Here is a 5,915-nt window from a genome sequence, read left to right on the forward strand (position 1 = left end):
ACATTACGAAAACCTACACCAAATATCTTTAAAAAAAAAAGAACCTTTCAAGTTCCCACAGTGGGTTAAGAATACGACTGCAGGAGAGTTCCCTTCATGGCTCAGCGGTTAACGAACCTGACTAGGATCCATGAGGGTTCGATCCCTGGCATCACTCAGTGGGTTAAGGATCTGACATTGCCACAAGCTGTAGTGTAGGTCAAAGATGCAGCTCAGAGCCTGAGTGCTGGGGATGTGGCGTAGGCCGGCAGCTATAGCTCCGATTAGACCCCTAGCCTGCGAAATTCCATATGCCGCGGGTGCGGCCCTAAAAAGGGTGCAGCCCTAAAAAGCAAAAAAAAAGAAAAAGAAAAAAAGAATATGACTGCAGGGAGTTCCGAGCATGGCTCAGAGTAAGGAACCCAAGTAGTAGCCATGAGGACAAAGGTTTGATCCCCGGCCTTGCTCTGTATGTTAAGGATCTGATGTTGCCGTGAGCTGGAGTGTAGGTCACCGCTGCAGCTCAAGCTCAGATTCAATTCCTGGGCCAGGAACTTCCGTATGCCGTGGGTGTGCCCATTAAAAAAAGAAAAAACCTTTATTAAGGTAAAATTGACTAAAAATCTGTATGTATTTAATGTATACTACTTGATGCATTTGGAGATTAGTATACACCTATGATGCCATCCCCACAATCTACAAACATCTTTCTTAATAGCAAAAAGTTAGAAACCTTTCTTTTAAAATTAAAAACAAGAGGGAGTTCCCGTTGTGGCTCGGTGGTTAATGAATCCAACTAGGAACCATGAGGTTGCTGGTTCGTTCCCTGGCCTTGCTCAGTGGGTTAGGATCCGGCGTTGCCATGAGCTGTGGTGTAGGTCACAGACATGGCTCAGATCCCACGTTAACTAATAAAAATGTTGTCTTGGATAACTGCAGCGTTCTTTCTTCTTCATACAGCAGTTCATCACATGGCTGTGTTCTCTTAAAGATATTTGTCTTTTGATCAAAATCTAGCCAGCACGGAAGTTCCGCAAGAGGTCAGTAAGTAACACTCTAATGATGTTTCCTCCGCAGAGGCAATGAGTCTCACTCACATGCACTTGAGCTCGTTTCCAATACAGTGATAGGTTTGCAACAAACCACAAAAGTGTTCTTGTTCAAGGTCCTTCAAGCCAGTGGCACGAATCTAAGTGATCCACAAACACGTCCAAACCTACCTTGGTCCTTAGCACCCTGTCACGTGTGCACTGTGCCCAAACTCCAGTCCATCGGTTCAGCTCAGCAAGGAATCACAGAGGGCTGCTGCCAAGGTCTATGACAGTAAGACATAAGCAATTCTGCGGATAACGAGGTAATAGCAGTAGATGTCATTTAATGAGTGCGTCCCACATACCTCTGAGCTACGTGTACGCCATAACATACGTCATCGCACTTATTCCTTACAACCACCCTGTGAGTTAGTTCTCAGTTTACACATTACAAAACTAAAACTCAGACATCTTAAGTGATTTCATCCAAACTCACACAACTAGAAAGTAGCAGAGCCTGAATTTGAAACTAAGCACTAGGAGTCCCCACGCTCACCCAGGATGCTAAAACGAATGGCCCTGCAGTCAGCGCAAAGCTGGAGGTGTGTTCCAGATGAAAGAAGGGCACAAAGAAGGGCCGTTTGGCCACACCGACTCCATTTCTCACTCTGCAACTCAAGAGGGCTGGAAAGGGAGGTGGCTGGATTCATGGGAGGAGGCTGAAAGACTCCAAATGTCTGCACCCCAAAAACTGGGAAATAGAAGAGTTTCCCTCTTCTAAGACCAGAACCAAAATTAGGAATTGGAGTTCCCATCGTGGGTCAGAGGTAATGAATCCGACTAGGAACCCTGAGGTTGTGGGTTCCATCCCTGGCCTTGCTCAGTGGGTTAAGGATCCGGCGTTGCCGTGAGCTGTGGTGTAGGTCACAGATCCAGCTGGGATCCCCACTGCTGTGGCTGTGGTGTAGGCTGGGAGCTGTAGCTCCAATTGGACCCCTAGCCTGGGAACTTCCATCTGCCTCAGGTACAGCCCTAAAAAGAAAAAGAAAGACAAATAAATAAACAAAATTAGGAATCTCACTGCTTGCTAAAAACCTGTCCTTCCATCATACATATCAAATGCCACTGTAAATTGGGTCACTATCTCTTGATGAGTTTTCCATTTGCAGAAGTAGTCCAATATGCCTCTCTTTCCATATATTATAATCAATTTCTTCTTTTTTTATTTTCTTTCTTGGCCACCCCACAGCACATGGAGTTCCCGGGCCAGGGATCAGATCCGAGATGCAGTTGTGACCTAAGCTGCAGCTGCAGCAATGCTGGGTCCTTTTAACCCACTGCACCCGGCCAGCGATCAAACTTTCATCCTGGCACTGCAGAGATGCCACCAATTCTGCTACGCCACAACAGGAACTCCACAATCTATTTCTCTGCCAGAGTAAATCTAAAAGCAGGGAGAAGCCAATTATAACAGCCCAGCTGGCCCAAACTTCAAATGCAACTATGGACCCAGACATTAAATGCACACCCATATATATAAGTATAAATGTAAATATTGTATGTAAATATATACGTGTTTGCTTTGGGGGTCTCAGAAAAACAGGAAACACAAGAATCAATCCTGTGGTATAGAAGGTTGATTCTGATTCTGAAATATACAAGGGTTAAATTAAGACAGAAAAATGCACAAACCTCGTTGCCTGGTTGAGGTTCTGTTTTTGCTATACTTACTACACTCTAAGAAAATGCAACCATTTATCCTAAAATCACTAATGAAAGACGTGAATCAGGTAAGGAAAAAACTGACAATCAGAATAAATTTGATTAAGGCTTAAAATATTCTGAGTTAGAATATTTTGTAGTAGAATGACTCTAAGATTGTCCTCAATTAATCAGCCTTTTCCCAGTGAAGGAAGAGCTAGGAATCGAAGTACACAGGTACTGCGATGTATCATGTGAGGTTGGTAAGTTTACTAAAAGTTTCCAGTGGAGAGTCCTTACAACTATAAATAGAATAAAATTCATTGAGGTGTTCCCATCGTGGCCCAGTGGAAACAAATCCAACTAGGAACCATGAGGTTGTGGGTTCGATCCCTGGCCTCCCTCAGTGGGTTAAGGATCCGGCATTGCTGTGAGCTGTGGTGTAGGTTGCAGTTGTTGCTTGGATCCTGCGTTGCTGTGGTTGTGGTGTAGGCTGGCAGTTGTAGCTCCGATTAGACCCCTAGCCTGGGAACCTCCATATGCCGTGGGTATGGCCCTAGAAAGCCAAAAAAAAAAAAAAATTCATTGAGTTAAAAAAAAGGAAGTTCTGTTGTGGCTCAGGGGAAGTGAATCTGACCAGTATCCATAAGAATGTGGGTTTGATCCCTGGCCTTGCTTAGTGAGTGGGGATCCGGTGTTTCTGTGAGCTGTGGTATAGGCCAGTGGCTACAGCTCCAATTCACCTCCTAGCCTGGGAACTTCCATATGCTTCAGGTCCAACCCTAAAAAGACAAAAAAAAAAAAAAAAAAAGAAGAAGAAGAAGAAGAGTCCTCCCTGGTTCAGAGCACTTTCCTGTACAGTGTCTCCTAAGAATAATTACATTTGGATTTTATTTACATTTGTACTTGTTTTCCAAGACATGAGACCATCTTCACATATGAAATATAAGCAAGCAGAACCTACCTGGAGCAAAGCAAGTGGTGTCCGTGAAATGGAAGCAGGAGTGATTTGCCGTGTGTTCTGGGACACTAATGAAGGCGATACTCAGACTTTCAGAAAACCAGGATCTGACTGGTAGCGAAGTGGGGACAGGAGGCATGAAAGGTGTGAACGGATTCTGGCGTACATGTAGGGGACCACGGAGGAAACAGACACCACAGAAAACCGGCATCCTGATGGTTGCAAGTGGTTCCTGGTCTCTGTATCCTGGTCTCTGTATCCTCGGGTGCTCCTGGGCAGTTCCCTGACCTAGATTGGCAGTTACACCTGAGAGTCCTTGCCAGTTAGATCCATGCTGCTTTTGCAGATCCTGCATTGCTGTGACTGTGGTGTAGGCTGGCGTCTACAGCTCTGATTCGACCCCTAGCCTGGGAACCTCCACATGCCTCGGGAGCGGCCCGAGAAATGGCAAAAAGACAAAAAAATAAAAATAAAAAAAAAGAAAAGAAACTTCGGTTTTTGTATTCTTCGAGGTGGCTTATTAATAACAGGTTTTTAATGTAACTAACACAGAAATTTACTTACATTTTAGACTGCACCAAATTCTGCAAGCCAAACAGCTGGGACAAAGGGTAAATAACTCACGGCTTTGAATAGTAATTACCAAAGACAGTTTTTCAGTTATGAAAAAGTCAATGAGTAAACCGGGTTAAATTCCAGAGCCCTCTCATGGAGCATTTACTCCATAGGAGTAACATATTAAACTGTGTTTGTCTTTTCCAAGATGTCTCATATATAGTAACTTCTTATCTTACAGCCTCACAGGAGGCACATGGAAGTTCCTGGGCTGGAGACTGAATCTGAGCCGCAGCTTCGGCAACGCTGGATCCTTCAATGCACTGCACGGGGCTGTGGATCAAACCCGCAGCAACCCGAGCCCCTGCAGTTGGATTCTTAACCCACTGCACCATGGCTGGAATTCCTAGTAACTTTTTAATGCAAAAGAAAAGATTACATAAGGGATAAATACAAAATAGCATAAAAATCTTACTTTTTTTGTTTAATGATCCATTAAACTTTAATATTTTAATGAAGTTATAACTTGAATTGTTTCATGAAGTGATAACTTCATTATAAATTAGAAACTCTTAAATTGATGCTATTTGGAAATGAATGAAAGTTTTGTATCTCAAAATACTTTGAATCTCATTGATAACCAACAAGAACACTGGGTTTATTAAATGAAATAGTATATTAGGTACCTGGAGGAAAATGAAGTGGACATTTCTCCTGCTTCAGTAAAGGTGTCCAATTCTTCATTTGATTCAAGGTTTCAAAGTAGATCTTTCTAAACAGGACACTGAAAATTGTCCTCAATTTGTGCATTCCTTTTTTATATATATAATGATTTTTATTTTTTTCCATTATAGCTGGTTTACAGTGTTCTGTCAGTTTTCTACTGTACAGCAGGGTGACCCAGTTACACCTACATGGATACATTCTTTTTTCTCACATGATCATGCTCCACCATAAGTGACCAGACATAGTTCCCAGGGCTACACAGCAGGATCTGATTTGTGCATTTCTTTTGCCTTCTTCCAATCCTTCTTCCTGAATTAACTACAAGTCCCTAAGAAAAAAAATTAATCTGATTTTGAGTGTGTGAAGTGTTTTCTATTTTATTCTTACCCGAATTCCCATAAACACTATGCCTAATCAATAAAATTTATTTCAACTTGGTACAGAATTCTGAGGGATAAAAGCATTTTTATAAGCACTTCTCACCAATAGAGGGCAGACCCTGAATGCCCAGAAAAGTTATGTATCTCTAAATGACCTTGGCCCAGTTTCCTTAAAAGCTCACACATGATAAGGAATTATAGCTGCCAATCCTTCTGGTTATATTAGTGTCCCCAAATTTATTTCACTTATTTGAAATAATGTCCTTTTGTTTTTAAGAAAACAATATCAAAAGCAAACAAATAGGAGTTCCCTTCATGGCTCAGCAGTTAATGAACCTGACTAGGATTCATGAGGACACTGGTTTGATCCCTGGCCTCGCTCAGTGGGTTAAGGATCCCAAATTGCCATGAGCTGTGGTGTAGGTTGTAGACGAGGCTCAGATCCTGTGTTGCTATGGCTGTGGTATAGGCTGGCAGCTGCAGCTCCAATTCAATCCCTAGCTTGGGAACTGCCATATGCCACAGGTGTGCCCCTGAAAAGAAAAAAAAAAAAAAAATGCACATATACAACTAGTAAGTTAA

The sequence above is a fragment of the Sus scrofa genome, chromosome 8 (genome assembly GCF_000003025.6).
Source record: "Sus scrofa isolate TJ Tabasco breed Duroc chromosome 8, Sscrofa11.1, whole genome shotgun sequence".
In the NCBI taxonomy this organism is placed as follows: Eukaryota; Metazoa; Chordata; class Mammalia; order Artiodactyla; family Suidae; genus Sus; species Sus scrofa.